General features: G+C 46.2%; 1 protein-coding gene across 8 annotated transcripts in view; it reads right to left on the minus strand.

Annotated features, from left to right (window-relative positions):
• The window catches only part of LOC135219743 (uncharacterized), a 371,373-nt gene that overhangs the window by 230,561 nt on the left and 125,747 nt on the right, over window positions 1-15,065 (minus strand). The window contains exon 1 of one of the 8 annotated variants that reach the window (XM_064256776.1): window positions 4,750-5,006. The exons of the other annotated variants lie outside the window; for them this stretch is intronic. The gene's annotated coding sequence lies outside the window, so the exon portion shown is untranslated. Of the gene's footprint in view, window positions 1-4,749; window positions 5,007-15,065 lie in introns of those variants that run through there. 8 annotated transcript variants of the gene reach the window in all.

The following is a 15,065-nucleotide window of genomic DNA, read 5'->3' on the forward strand; positions in this document are numbered from 1 at the left end:
TGGAAAGTGTATGCAACCTACGTCTTCACAGCCGAATTGAGAGAAGGATTCTCAAGATTCTGAACCTGTGCTTACAAAGGACTGAAAACGCTAACAGCTATTTCATTGTTGTAAGTTGTTGTTGTAATGAAAGCGGGGCGATTTCCAATAATGAAAAACACAGGGAAGTACTACTTCTCGTGGGCTGATCATATGGAAGTAGAGCTGGCAGGTCGGGGAGCAGGCTATGTCTTCCGTATATGTCTGTCAATTCGGGGTGAACAATGAACAATTGCACCCCTCCGAATACAAGATATTATAAAGACAAACTCAGATGTCTGAAGAAAACATTCTGCATTCTCGCAATGCGATGCAGTGGGAGACTAGTAAAGACTTCTGTTACCGTGCGGTAAACATAAAGATGAAAAAGTCTTGAATATATATCTCTGTTGAAAGTTCTCGCAATATCCAAGGGGATGCAGAAGATGTCATTCATATATGCGAGAATCCTTGTTAATCAGAGACCTAAGCCCAATATTGTTGGACAGAGAAAAAATTTGGTAGTCCATGATTGTAGTTGGAGAGAGACATAACTCGAACGTGGATCACGGAGAGCCAGCTAGTACTGGGGTGTCTTCTGCAGTACCCTACTCAGTTAGTTCTTGCTCTCTAGCTATCCTGAGTTGCCAGGAATCCATTCCTTGAAGGAATGCGTTCGGCTAGAATAATCGAACGTTAAAAAAGGGATCTCTAATGCTCAAGCAATTATATTTAAACGAAATGAATTTCGGTAAATACAAAAAACTGAGGTGGTGTTGTCATGACCATACCATTAGTATCTTAAAAATCGAAACTGGTAACTCCTGGGATGCAGACAGTCCCGCGTTGCAGTTTTATTAGGATATTAGTCTCCCGGTCACAAACCGTAGAATTAACTACGGTATGCGACTACCCCCCGGACAATTCAACTGCTTAGCAGAATCATGTCTCGAGGGTAATATACGACGTATATTTATAGATTTCTGTACAACGACTTCCATCCTAAATTCTTTTCCCTTCGAGGAATGAGAATAAGGATTGGAAATCTAAACCCTTCCTTCTCTAGCCAAAGTTGAAGGAGAAGTCTTCCCTTAAGGAAAGCTTCAAAAGTGAAAAACAGAAAACCCCAAGACGAAAATTCAAGCCAAACTGGATGTTCGCTTTTGTATTCCAGGGTTGGTCGTCTACTGAGAGATATTCTTTACTTCAGTAGCAATTCTTCTTGCAAACGCTAGAAATTCCAGGAATTCGAGCATTCAGCGAGGTACCCGATTATCGTAAAAACAATTATCGGAGATTCTCGATATTAAGTCCTGCATGGCCTTTTGGGCTAAGGCAGAATGGACCTAATTCACCAACTCTTGTGCTGAAAGAGGCGTATAAAACAGGTCCAATGCAAACAGCAGTTCCACATTTTGAATGGGTGTGACCCCATTCGAAAGGAAAGAACACATTTGGACCCTTTACTTCAGGATCCCGCAGAGAAAGAAGCCGCTAGTTCGTTCGACCCGTCTCGAAGAGCTTTGTCAATGCAAGACATCAGGTGAACAAGCTCTTCTGTATAAGCAGACTTGAAGGTTTCTATTTTCTTCCCCAAAGATCACAGAGTCTAGTCTTAAGAAAATTAAATACCTCGAAAGCTCTAAAAAACCCTCTGAGGAGGTGGTCCATTTCAGAGGTAACCAAAAAACCTTCGTCTTTCCCATGGCCGTCCAACTAGAAGAGTCCACAAGACTCGAGAAGTCCCCTTGGGAAGACGCAGGACTCCCAAACCGAGAGCCTCTCCAGTATCATACCAGATGCTAGATCTGGATGCTAATCTAGCCAGAGGAAATGAGAAAGCTGTCTTTCCTTGGTCTCTCTTCGTATACATCCATTCTTTCCTAATTTTCAACGCTCTCTTCGGAGAGCGTGATAACACCATCTTTGTAAAGTCGGACTTCTCAGTTGCCTTCTCTCGAGTGAACTCTGAAGGTGGGGAATGAGGGGCAGCTGGAACAAAGTTTTCCGGAAAAAGTTACGTGAAAACTTTCATAAGTCTTTTCAAGCCTGACAAAGGCTGTAGATCTCTCTGATTCTCTTCGTCAGAAAAGTCTTTCATCGGACGAAAAGGAGAGGGAGGGGGGTCATCCTTCCCTTCTTCTGATCGACCCATAACCGACGTAGCGATGTCATGCTTTGTTGGTGCTTCCGAAGAATCTTCTTGACGCCTGCCAGTGTCCTGGCGTCGAGAATCCTGACTCTCGGCTTCCTGGTGTCGAACTTCATGACATTTGGCGTCTTGCTGTTCAAATACTTGACGCCTGTCGTTCTGGCGTCCAGCTGGCTTCCAGAATCTTGACGCCTGGCGTCCTGGAGTCCAGAATCTTGACGCCTGGCGTCCAGAATCTCGACGCCTGATGTCCTGGCATCCAGGTTATTGATGCTCGGCGTCCTGTTGCTCAGAATATTGACGTCTGTCGTCTATGTGCTAAAAAAACCTTGACGCACTACGTCCTGGCGTCCAGCTTTTAGAGGCATGACATCCTGGCGTTCAGGCTCTTGACGCTCGGCGTCCTGGTGTCCAGCATGTTGACGTCTGTCGTCTAGGTGTTGAGAACCTTGACGTTTTAAGTCCTGGCATCCAGCATTTCGTCCCAGCTTTTGACGTATGCTGTCTTGCTTGTAGCAGGCTGATAAGACGGCATTAATGAGGAGAGCTTCTGCTGCAAATCTTGCAGTAAGGAAATTTGCAGTCCAGCCATCCACCCAGGGGGCTGAAGACCAATTTGGAAAATGCTTCCTGCTGCTGGGGACAGACTGGGGAAGCCGCAACATCAATATCACTCTCTTCATCCTGTTCGGCTAGAGGCGAACGTCCTGAAGACGAATGCCAAACCGCAGGAGGAGCTGGAGAATGAACTGAAGGCATCCAATCGTCCGATACTTCCTTTCCTCCTACCAATGACGACGGCTGCCTGTGCGACATCTTGCGTCTTAGCTTGGTAGGAGAGCAAGCTTCGGAGTTGAAAGAGAAGCGTTCAGGAGTTGCAGCACGCTTTTCTCGACGCCTGGCTGCTACAATGACTACATCCTGGCAGTTCTTGACGCTTGGCGTCCTGCTCTACTGGATGTCTGTCTTTTAAGGGGTCTTGATAAGATTGCATTAAAGAGGAGAGCTTCTACTGCAAATCTTGAAGTAAGGAAAAACTACGGTCCAGCGATCCACCCAGGGGGCTGAAGACCAAGTTGTAGACAGCTTCCTTAAAACTGCGGTCCAGCGATCCACCCAGGGGGCTGAAGACCGATTTGGAGACTGCTTCCTGCTGCTGGGGACAGCTGGAGAAGCCTAAACCTCAGTATCTCTCTCTCCATCGTGTTCGGCTAGAGACGAAACGTCCTGAAGACGAATGTCACACCACAGGAGGGGCTGGAGAATGAACTGAAGGCATCCAATCGTCCGATACTTCCTTTCCTCCTCAGGGGTTGGTGAGCTTGGAAGAGGTCTAGGACTAGGAGCACGACAGGTCCAAGCGGTCGCACCTCCACTGCACTTACACTTGCATTGATTTTAACACTGTAACTTGTGATTTTAAGATCTCTCACATTCGACCATGATTTCTCCCTGTTTCTACAGGCGCCCTTACTAAGGGCTTGAATGGTCGTTATCATGTCCTCTAAAGTTGGACAAACACCTGTATCAGTAGGGGGAATAGGAACTATTACTACGGAAGCAGGATCAATATGATCACTTGAATATTTATAGGAGAGCGAGACATACTACTCTTCGCTCTCGTGATCTTATTATTATTTTCAAGCTTTCGCACATAGCAATAATATCCAGACACATTCAGGTAAGAGAAAAAATTTTCCTCATATCATCCAACTCACCACTCTTGCCTCTTACGACTATTCTTAACTGATATAGATAGAATAAGGATCTATTGAGGTTTTAGCAAGCCGAGAATTATATCCTCTCACCCACATTCTTACTCTCGAAGCAGAGTCAGACATTGTTTGGAAAATGCAAAAGAGAGATCAAGGATAAGCAAGAGTCAAAGCAATAATATTCTAAATCAAACATTCTTATCATCATCATTCATTATGATCCATCATCATTATTAAGATGATCCACATGTACCCAACAAGCGAAAGCCAAAGCCAAAGTGTACTTCCCCAAATAACTGTGAAGAAACACAGGCCAAGCGAGCGAATTTCCAACGATGTCACCGATGCAGCGGCAGGGAAGATCTGAGGAATAGTTGGAACGGTTCTACGTACCTGGGTAGAGGGCGCACAGGTGGTGCACCTGACTACCCAATCGGCGATTGCCGCGAGTTTTGAATTTCTGCCGTGACGTCAGGGACGTAAGCTATATATATAACTACCAGGTGAGTTAGAAGTTTGAAAATGCATATAAATTGCAAAAATTGCAGAAACCTGGTTAAACACAACGCAATGGTTTAGGCTTGCAAGCCCTCAACCATCATTCTCAGCATACTTTTTTACTTGGGAAAAAATGTCAAAACCTTTCCAAGGAAACATTGGAAATTAAAGGGGGGGGTCACCTCTGGAACCAAAATATACTAAAGTTCAACCACCTTGAAGAGTTCAAGTTGCAATTTCTGCATATATATATAATAAAGAAAGATATTACACCTATGATACTAAGTCCTTTGTAAAATGAGTAAAATATTACAAAAGCCAGAGAAAATTCTGGATAGAGTTTACTGAGAAACACAAAAAACACACCTGAATGCAAGAAGTCACTGTCACTAAGTAAGACATAACACTATGTTGTTATCTATTAATAATGTAGTTGGTTGCATAACATATTTCTGAAGTTTTTAACAAAAAGAACAATTTCTTCATTCACGAACTAGATCTACATGATTATTATAATTTCCAACAGGAAGAGTAAGGGAGGACCTTAACAAATGTGTCAGCAGCTTATTTTAAAGTGAACGGTTACTATTTGTATAAATTTTCTATACACATTTTAAACCAAAACTAAAATGAAACAGTATGACTTGGCATACCACCAAGATAATGTTTCAATAATCTTATCAAAAGATAACAGAAAGATAAATGGTTTGACTACATGCTAATACTATAGTAAATTATCTCAGAATTTCACCAACAGTTATGATGCTTTTTCTTTGGAAGTAAAAAAGAAGAAAATTATGCAAATAAAATATTAATGTATTTTTCTTTGAGGGGCTGAAATCATGCTACTATGGTATAAAACCACATGAAAATGAACTAGCTTGCATTTAGGTTACTTTTTAAGACAAAGTTTTCTAATAATGTATTATAATTTATTGTAGTGTATAAATAGAAATAATAAACTTTTCCATTTAGTCAAGAATGCATTATCACAATCCTAATAAATGACATAACTGTGAGATTTAGTATTGATGGGTTAATGCTGGTTAATCAAATATTAGTCGACATCAGATATTAGAAAACTAGTACATACCTAGCTACTTGCCTTTACCATGGTTGACTGTTTACAATAGCATTTATGCTGTCAAGCAAAGCACTGGGGCAATTACAGCCATTCAGTGCCTAAGACAGAAATGAGGAACTTGGAGTGGTTAGAGAAAATAAAAGAGATGAAGCATTATGATGTAAAGGTGCACTAAGAAGAAACAGTGAGAGGTGTTGAAAACCAAGACTGAGCAGGGAAGGCAGGAATGTTAAGGGCTAAAAAGTGGATGCAGCCAAGGGTTGAAAGGAAAGTTGCAAACACCCTTTAGTAATTCCTACAGCGCACTTGACTTTACTTCATTAAGTAGTCAGTTCAATGGATTGTTGGATTAGCTACATCCTTTTTGTAAAAATGATATTGTTAAACTACAATAAAGTTTTGTACATACTTACCTGGCAGATATATACTTAGCTATGGTCTCCAACGTTCCCGACAGAATTTCAAACCTCGCGGCACACGCGACAGGTAGGTCAGGTGGTCTACCTTACCCGCCGCTGGGAGCCGGGTGTATGAACCAATCTATCTCTCCAGCCAGATTTTCTCTTCCACCTGTCTCCTGAGGGGAGGCTGGGTGGGCCATTAGACGTATATATCTGCCAGGTAAGTATGTGCAAAAATGTTATTGTTATTATACAATTAAGTTTGTTCATACTTACCTGGCAGATATATATATAGCTGTATTTTCTGAAGTCCGACAGAATTTCAAAACTCGCGGCACACGCAGTGGGCGGCCAGGTGGTAGTACCCATTCCCGCCGCTGGGAGGCGGATATCAGGAACCATTCCCATTTTCTATTCATATTTTATTAATGCCACTGTCTCCTGAGGGGAGGAGGGCGGGCAATTTAATTATATATCTGCCATGGTAAGTATGAACAAACTTAATTGTATAATAACAATAACATTTTGTTCATGCCACTTACCTGACAGATATATATATATAGCTGAATCCCACCTTCGGATGGTGGGAAGAGACAGAATAGGATTTTTTTAGGAAACTTAAATTAAGTAGATGATATACATCTTGGTTCCTCACCTGTTAGCAAAGTAGACTCTGTGATTACTGTCACTTAAGGCTGCTTTTGCTTAAATCAGAGTTGCCAGACAGGTGGAGACCTGTAGTGCTGGTGCGCTCTGGATGATCTGTCAACGGGTACGAGACCTCAACGTGACAAGACCATCGAGCCATACATATGAGGGCAACGAAGCAACTGACCACCACCTGACCAACTATTCAAAAAACCCCTTAAAACTAACTAAAGGATGGGAGATCTTCACATAAGACTCACCACAACCTAAAAACACAACAATAAAACTAACCTAAGCCTAACTAAGGGATAGGGAAAGAGCTACTTCCGGACCCCAAGACTGTGTCCGCAGAAACGTATGGCCCCAGTGAATTACAGTCGTCATAAATCGTTCTCACATCCCTTAGGTAATGTGAGGCGAAGACGGAGTTACTCCTCCAAAAGGTGCAATCAAGAATGTCCTTGATTGACATGTTCTTTTGGAAGGCAAGAGAGGTAGCGACAGCTCGAACTTCGTGAGCTTTCACTCGTAAGAGGCTCAAATCAGTCTTCTGGAAAGATGAATGAGCCTCCTTAATGACGTCCCTTGGAAAGAAAGCAACAGCATTCTTAGATAAAGATAACTCTGGTCTCTTCACAGAGCACCAGAGATTACCTGAGGGACCTCTTACCTCTTTTGTTCTATGTACATAGAACTTGAGAGCCCTGACCGGGCACAGGGCTCTCTCTGGTTCTTGGCCCACCAGACTTGACATACCCTTGATCTCGAAAGTTTTTCGGCCAAGGATTCGAACAATTTTCATTCTTCGCCAAGAAAGTTGGGTTCAAAGAGCAGACAGCATTGTCTCCTTTGAATCCCACTAAATACTAAACGCTTGAATCTCACTAACTCTCTTAGCCGTCGCAAGAGAAGTTAGGAAAAGAGCCTTCCTTGTCAAGTTTCGAAGAGACGCTGCCTGAAGCGGTTCGAAAGGACTTGACATAAGGAACTTAAGAACCACGTCAAGGTTCCATGACGGAGGTCTCATTTGAGGAATCTTCGAAGTCTCGAAAGATTTTAAAAGGTCATGAATGTCCTTGTTGTCAGAAAGGTCAAGGCCTCTGTGCCTAAAAACCGCTGACAACATGCTTTTATATCCCTTGATGGTAGGGACCGCTAATTTCTGCACATTCCTGAGAAAGAGCAGAAAATCAGCTATCTGGTTCACAGAGGTCGAGGAAGAGGAAACTCCCTCCTTTTTACACCATGCCCTGAAGGAAGCCCACTTCGATTGGTAAACAGCTCTTGTGGAAGCACGTCTTGCATTTGCGATTGCTCTCGCAGCTGCTTTCGAAAAACCTCTCGCTCTGGCCAACTTTTCGATAGTCTGAACGCAGTCAGACCCAGAGCGGAGAGGTTTTGGTGAAACCTTTCGAAGTGAGGCTGTTTGAGTAGATCTTTCCTCCAGGGCAATGTCCTTGGAAAGTCTACAAGGAAAAACATGACCTCTGTGAACCATTCTCTCGCTGGCCACATCGGAGCGATCAGGGTCAACCTCGTCCCTTCTGAGGCCGCAAACTTCCTCATGACTTCCCCACCCCAAAATCTTGAATGGTGGGAAGGCGTACAGATCTAGACCCGTCCAATTCCAAAGCAACGCGTCTACAGCGATCGCTTCTGGATCCAGGACCGGGGAGCAATAAAGAGGAAGTCTCTTGGTCCTTGACGTCGCGAATAAGTCGACCAGAGGACGTCCCCACAACCTCCAAAGGTCTCGACACACGTCTTTGTTCAAGGTCCATTCCGTCGGTAGGATTTGTTCCCGACGACTGAGAAGATCGGCCCTGACGTTTTGCACTCCTGCAATGAACCTCGTCAGGATTGTCACCTTTCTTCTCTTCGCCCACAGCAGAATCTCCCTCGCCAGGAAAAACAAAGTTCTGGAGTGTGTTCCTCCCTGATTTTTCAAATAAGCGAGTGCTGTGGTATTGTCTGAGTTTACCTGAACAATCTTGTTCTTCAAACTCCTTTCAAAGAACTGCAGAGACAGAAATATTGCTGCAAGCTCTTTGACATTTATGTGCCAGGCTACCTGTTCCCCTCTCCAGGAGCCTGACACTTCCTTCCCTCCTAGTGTTGCTCCCCAGCCCGTGATGGAAGCGTCGGAGAACAACACTAGGTCGGGGCTCAGAAGACTTAGGGACACGCCCTCCTGTAGCTTCTGAGGGTCGAACCACCATCTTAGATGGTTCTTTATCGGAAGAGATATTCTCAATATGGCATTGAGATCGTCCTTGGCCTTCCACTCGTCCGCAAGGAAAAATTGGAGAGGCCTGAGGTGCAGTCTTCCCAAGGAAACAAACCTTTCTAGCGAGGAAATGGTTCCCAGCAGACTCATCCATTCCCTCGCCGAGCAAGTCTCTTTCCCTAAGAAGGCCGAGATCTTTTCTAAACCTAGCCGCTGACGTTCCTGGGACGGAAACGCTCGAAAAGCCACTGAATCCATCTGAATCCCCAGATACACGATGGACTGTGTCGGGGTCAGATGCGACTTTTCGAGGTTGACAAGAAGTCCCAGGAACTTTGCTAGGGCTAAAGTGAACTGCAAGTCCTTCAGACACTTTTCTCTCGACGCCGCTCTGATCAGCCAGTCGTCGAGGTACAGGGAAACTCTTATCCCCGAAGAGTGTAGCCACCTCGCCACATTCTTCATGACTACAGTGAACACCATTGGAGCCGTGGTCAGGCCGAAACACATAGCTCTGAACTGCCACACTTTTTTGTCTAAGACAAACCTTAGATACTTTCTTGAAAGAGGGTGGATTGGGATGTGAAAGTACGCGTCCTGCAAGTCTAAGGACACCATCCAGTCGCCCGGTCTCAAGGCTCCCAGAACAGAATGAGGTGTCTCCATCGTGAATTTGGTCTTTTCCACGAAAAGATTGAGCCTGCTTACATCTAGAACTGGACGCCAACCTGACGACTGCTTCGGTACTAGGAAAATCCTGTTGTAAAAACCTGGAGACCCCAGGTCCGCGACTTGTTCCACCGCTCTTTTCTCGATCATTTGTTGAAGAAGATCGAATAACACTTGCTTCTTCTCTCCCTGATAGGATGGAGAAAGGTCTCTGGGAGTCGTAGAAAGAGGAGGAAGATCTAAAAAGGGGATCTTGTACTCCTGCTCCACGATCTTGAGGGACCAAGAGTCCGTGTCCCTCTCTCTCCACGCTCCTGCAAAAAACTTCAGTCTGGCTCCGACTGGTGTCTGAAGGACATGCTTCTCACTTGGAAGGCTTTGACTTAAAGGAAGCTCTTCCTCGTGAAAACCCTCTCCCTCGAGGAGCTGCTCTCGAGGGGGAGCCCCACGAAAGGGCTTAACCTTCTTCGGCGGTCGAACCGAAGCTGAAGAAGTTGAAGGTACTGCCGAACGTCTTGTAGACTGAGCTAAGAGGTCCTGCGTTGCCTTCTCTTGCAAACTGCTAGTCAGGTCCTTTACTAAAGTCTGGGGGAAGAGATGGTTCGAAAGAGGAGAAAAAAGCAAATCCGCTTTCTGAGCTGGAGTCACTGAACGAGCTGTGAAATTGCGCAGCAAAGCTCTCTTCTTCAATAAGGCCGTTCCAAAATGAGAGACGATCTCCTCCGAACCATCCCTGACGGCTTTGTCCATACATGCTAACACGCATGACAGCTCCCCCCGACTGAGAGATTCTGGGCTTCTCGCTTGCAGATCCAGAACTCCCAAGCACCAGTCAAGGAAGTTGAAAACTTCAAGAGTCCGGAGCAGACCCTTCAAATGATGGTCCGACTCCGTAGAGGTCCAGGTCACTTTAGCAGTGGATAAAAGAGACCTCCTCTGCGAATTCCCACCAGGAAGCTGGAGAAATCTCCTTGAGCTGAAGAAGGGATACGAACCCCTACTTCTTCTTTGGTTCTATACCAAATACCCCCTTTTCCGCTGAGTCTAGCTGGAGGCAAAGCGAAAGTCGTCTTGCCTTGATCTCTCCTTCGTACCATCCAATCTTGGAGTTTCTTGAACGCCCGTTTAGTGGAGAGCGAAGTTTTCATCTCAACAAACTCCGGGGTTTTACCAGTCTTAGATGATGAAAACTGCGAAGGAGGAGACTTGGGAGCTGCAGGCTGAAACTTGTCCTCGAAGGACGAACGCAACAGCCGCACGAGAACTTTATAGTCTGAGATTGAAGGGGCCGCAGAAGGTTCCTCTTCAACCGAGTCAGCCGAACTACTCAGCTCTCCTTCTTCTCTAAACGGAAGAGGAGACCGCCTGTCCGGAGAGGGCGTACTAATGTCGGGTCTTGTCTTAATCAAAGGACCCCTATCCTTACTGGATGAAGCCTTATTTCGGCTGTCTTCTTTATGGCGCTTACCACTTGAAGCAGGTAGAGCGTCCTGACGAGGACGAGCGTCCTTAGCGACACCCGAGGCAGCCTCACTTGCCAGAGAAGCGTCCTTACGTTTCTTACACGAAAGGGAAGACATGTTAGCCGGAATACGTGCATGTGTGCGCAAACTAGCGTCTTGGGGTACGACTTCTTGGTCGGAGTCCCCAAAAGCGTCTTGAAGAGCGTCCTGAACGTCCTGAACGTCCTGGCGAGCGTCCTGCCAAGCGTCCTGCCGAGCGTCCTGCCGAGCGTCCTGCCGAGCGTCCTGACGAACGTCCTGCCGAGCGTCCTGCCAAGCGTCCTGCCGAGCGTCCTGACAAGCGTCCTGTCGAGCGTCCTGCCGAACGTCCTGCCAAGCGTCCTGCCAAGCGTCCTGCCTAGCGTCCTGACGAGCGTCCTGTCGAACGTCGTGCTGAGCGTCCTGCCGAGCGTCCTCAAAAGCGTCTTGACGCAACGTCCTCCTAGAGGACGAACGAGATCGGCGAATCGCCGAAGGAGACGCGATCGGCGAACGAGACGAAGTAGGAGAGGGAGAAGGAGACTGCTTCGTCCTCTTGACGGGCAGTCTAAGGTCCTTCCTCCGCTTAGGCTCGACTGCTGCTGGGCGAGTCCTCTGAGCCATAAGCGTCGATAGCTGGTCCTGAAGGGACAAAAGAATGTTCTTCGTTGGAGAGGAACGAACAGAGGAAGCAGGACTGATCCTGCGAGAAGACGAGGGGCGAGGGGACGCCTCCTTCCTTCTCACAGGTACAGCTACCTGCTTCTCAGGGAGACGCGCCTGTGCACGCAACCCAGCGTCCTCATCGGAGGAGATCTTATTACCCCTTTCTGAGCGGAAAAGCGTCATACACATCCTCCGACGAAAGCGGCGATACAGGACGTGAAGCGTCCTCAACACGAAACGTCCTTTTCAGAGGACGAGAGTCTCTCCGAGCGCTCCACCCCTTGCGCGGGGAGGACGCTTCGGAGGACGAAAAGCACTCCTTCAGGACGCGCGCTCGTGCGCGCTCCTTGGCAGCCTGGGACTTTGCAACAAGGCCTGCCGAAGGGACGCCAGATCGGTGGGGAGCCCCCGTAACCCTCTTGCGGCTTTCGACATACCCTCTCCCTGAGTCTTGGGAGTCCGATAGAGGTCTAGGCCTAGAGGCATTATGGGGCCGATCTGACGCCCCCTCCACACACTAGGGGCACGATCACACACTTGCACAGAGCCAGTTTCTAAGGCTTTCACTTTGGTCTCCAGAGTGCGTAGAGACTCCAAAATAAGAGAGAGAGCATTAGCTTCTCCCGACACAGAATCAGAGCCCGAAGGCAACACAGGTTTAGGAGATGCAAACTCTACAGGTGTTAATACAGGAGAGATGTTAGCCTTACCTTTGGTAGAACCACTCCTGGAAGAAGACCTCCTGATCCTATCGCGCTCCAATTTAAGGCGATAGGACTCATATACTCTCCAATCATCATCGGTCAATCTCTCACATTCATTGCACCGATTATCCACCAAACAATTATGCCCCTACAAACTCATACATACTGTGTGGGGGTCTACCTATGCTTTCGGTAGCCTCACCTTACAATCAGTCCTCACACACTCTGAAACTCACAGCACTTGATCCAGACATCACGTTTACAGAAAAGCCAATCCAAAATCAAAAAACGGTCCACTATCGCGCATGCCAATTCAACAATCCAATTCAATACCAAAAAACCAATCAGATACTTAAAAGCGAGTCAAATCCAAAAAATCCTGAGCAGAGGTCTGTAAACAGTTGTTTACCGACCGGCGACAGAAAAAATATGAATAGAAAATGGGAATGGTTCCTGATATCCGCCTCCCAGCGGCGGGAATGGGTACTACCACCTGGCCGCCCACTGCGTGTGCCGCGAGTTTTGAAATTCTGTCGGACTTCAGAAAATACAGCTATATATATATCTGTCAGGTAAGTGGCATGAACAAACTTTATTGTAGTTTAACAATATCATTTTTGTACATGAACTTCCCTGCCAGATATATACTTAGCTGATTGGCACCCTTGGTGGAGGGTAAGAGACAGCTAAAGTAATAAGGAGAGATAAGAAACAACTGATGTTGTAGGATATAAATAACATTGGTTCTTACCTGTTCAGGCAGAAGACTTCACTGATACTGTCTCTGAGTCTGCATTGCCTGGAGAGCTACAGCTAGGACGTGACCTGATGCTGAAAGACTCTTGGATCTACCACTGGGATATATGATCCCTTTGTGTGGTAGAATCCAAGTCGGATCCTGTTAAAGGGAGCTCGTCCCTAGCTTAACAGGTCCTAACCACTACTACTGCAAGGAGCCACACTCATCAGACCACCTAACCAAACTACTAAAGATTAGTATTACGACCTAAAGAGATGCCTTCATGCATCCTCTTTAAGGCAACCAACAACAACAAACACAAGACATAAGGGGAAAAAATTTATACTACTAAAAAGGATGAGTTCCAGCTCCCTGCCCCAGCACCAAATCCGCAGATACGTACGGGCCCAAGTCGAAGCATCTTTTGTAAGTGATTCTCACATCACGTAAGTAGTGGTTCGCGAAAACTGACTGACATCTCCAGAAAGTTGTCTCCATCAGGTTCCGCACGGACATATTCTTGTTGAAAGCAAGAGAAGTTGCTATGGCTCTTACTTCGTGGGCTTTCACTTTAAGAAGCCTAAGATGTTCTTCTCTGCAAGATCCGTGTGCTTCTTTGATGAGGCTTCTCAAGAAGAAGGACAATGCGTTCTTCGACAATGGACGAGTAGGGTCTTTTACTGAACACCACAGGACCTCTCGGTTGGCTTTCAGTTGCTCTTTTCTTCTAAGGTAGTATTTTACCATTCTCACTGGGCAAAGAGTTCTCTCGGGTTCTTCTCCTACCAAAGGAGATAACCCACGAATCTCAAAGTTTTTGGGCCATGGATTTGATGGGTTTTCATTCTTCGCAAGAAACCCAGGAAGGAAAGAGCAAATGAGAGAGTCCTCCTTAAAACCCACATTACCATCAATCGCCTGAAGCTCACTCACTCTTCTGGCGGAAGCAGAGCCATCAAAAAACAGAGTCTTCCTAGTAAGGTCTCTGAATGAGGCTGAATTAGGGGGTTCAAATCTAGAGGACCCAAGGAATTGAAGGACCACATCCAAATTCCAGCTAGGTGTCTTAGGAGACTGCATTTTCGTTGTATCAAAAGACCTAATAAGGTCATGCAGGTCCTTATCTTCCGATAAGTTGAGGCCTCTGTGCCTGAAGACATTCGCCAACATGCTACGATAGCCTTTAATCGTCAAAACGACTAGCCTACATTCTTGTCTTAAGAATAAAAAGAAGTCTGCAATCTGATTCACAGAGGTACTGGAAGAGGAAACGTTATTCCTCTTGCACCATCTTCTGAAGACATCCCACTTCGACTGGTACACTCGTAAGGTGGAAGACCTCCTAGCTCTAGCGATTGCCTTAGCAGCTGATGACGAAAAGCCTTTCGCTCTTACCAGTTTCTGGACAGTCTGAAGCCAGTCAGACTGAGAGTGGGGAGGTTTTTGTGGTACCTGTCGAAGTGGGGCTGTCTGAGTAGATCGCTCCTTAGAGGAAGCGATCTTGGAAAATCCACCAGCCATTCCAGCACCTCTGTGAACCAATCTTGTGCTGGCCAAAAGGGAGCTATCAATGTCATCCTCGCGGAATCTGACTGCGAACTTTTTTAAAGTCAACCCCAGAATCTTGAAGGGGGGAAACGCGTATACGTCGAGTCCTTTCCAATCGAGTAGGAGAGCGTCTATCCCTATTGCTCCTGGATCCGAGATGGGCGAGCAATAAAGATCCAGTCTTTTGTTCTTTGAAGTTGCAAACAGGTCTAAGTGAGGCCTGCCCCACAACTTCCAAAGGCTCTGGCAAACATCTTGGTGCAGAGTCCACTCTGTGGGAAGGACCTGATCTTTCCTGCTGAGGAGATCTGCCCTTACATTCCTTTCTCCCTGTACAAATCTGGTGAGAAGTTTGATCCCCCTTTCTTCTGTCCACAGAAGAAGATCTCTTGCTGTTTCGTACAGAGAGAAGGAATGCGTCCCCCCCTGTTTCCTGATGTATGCCAGAGCCGTGGTGTTGTCCGAGTTTATCTGCACAACTGCTCCTGTCACATCGGACTCGAACTCTTTCAGAG

This window comes from Macrobrachium nipponense, chromosome 1 (assembly GCF_015104395.2).
Source record: "Macrobrachium nipponense isolate FS-2020 chromosome 1, ASM1510439v2, whole genome shotgun sequence".
NCBI lineage: Eukaryota > Metazoa > Arthropoda > Malacostraca > Decapoda > Palaemonidae > Macrobrachium > Macrobrachium nipponense.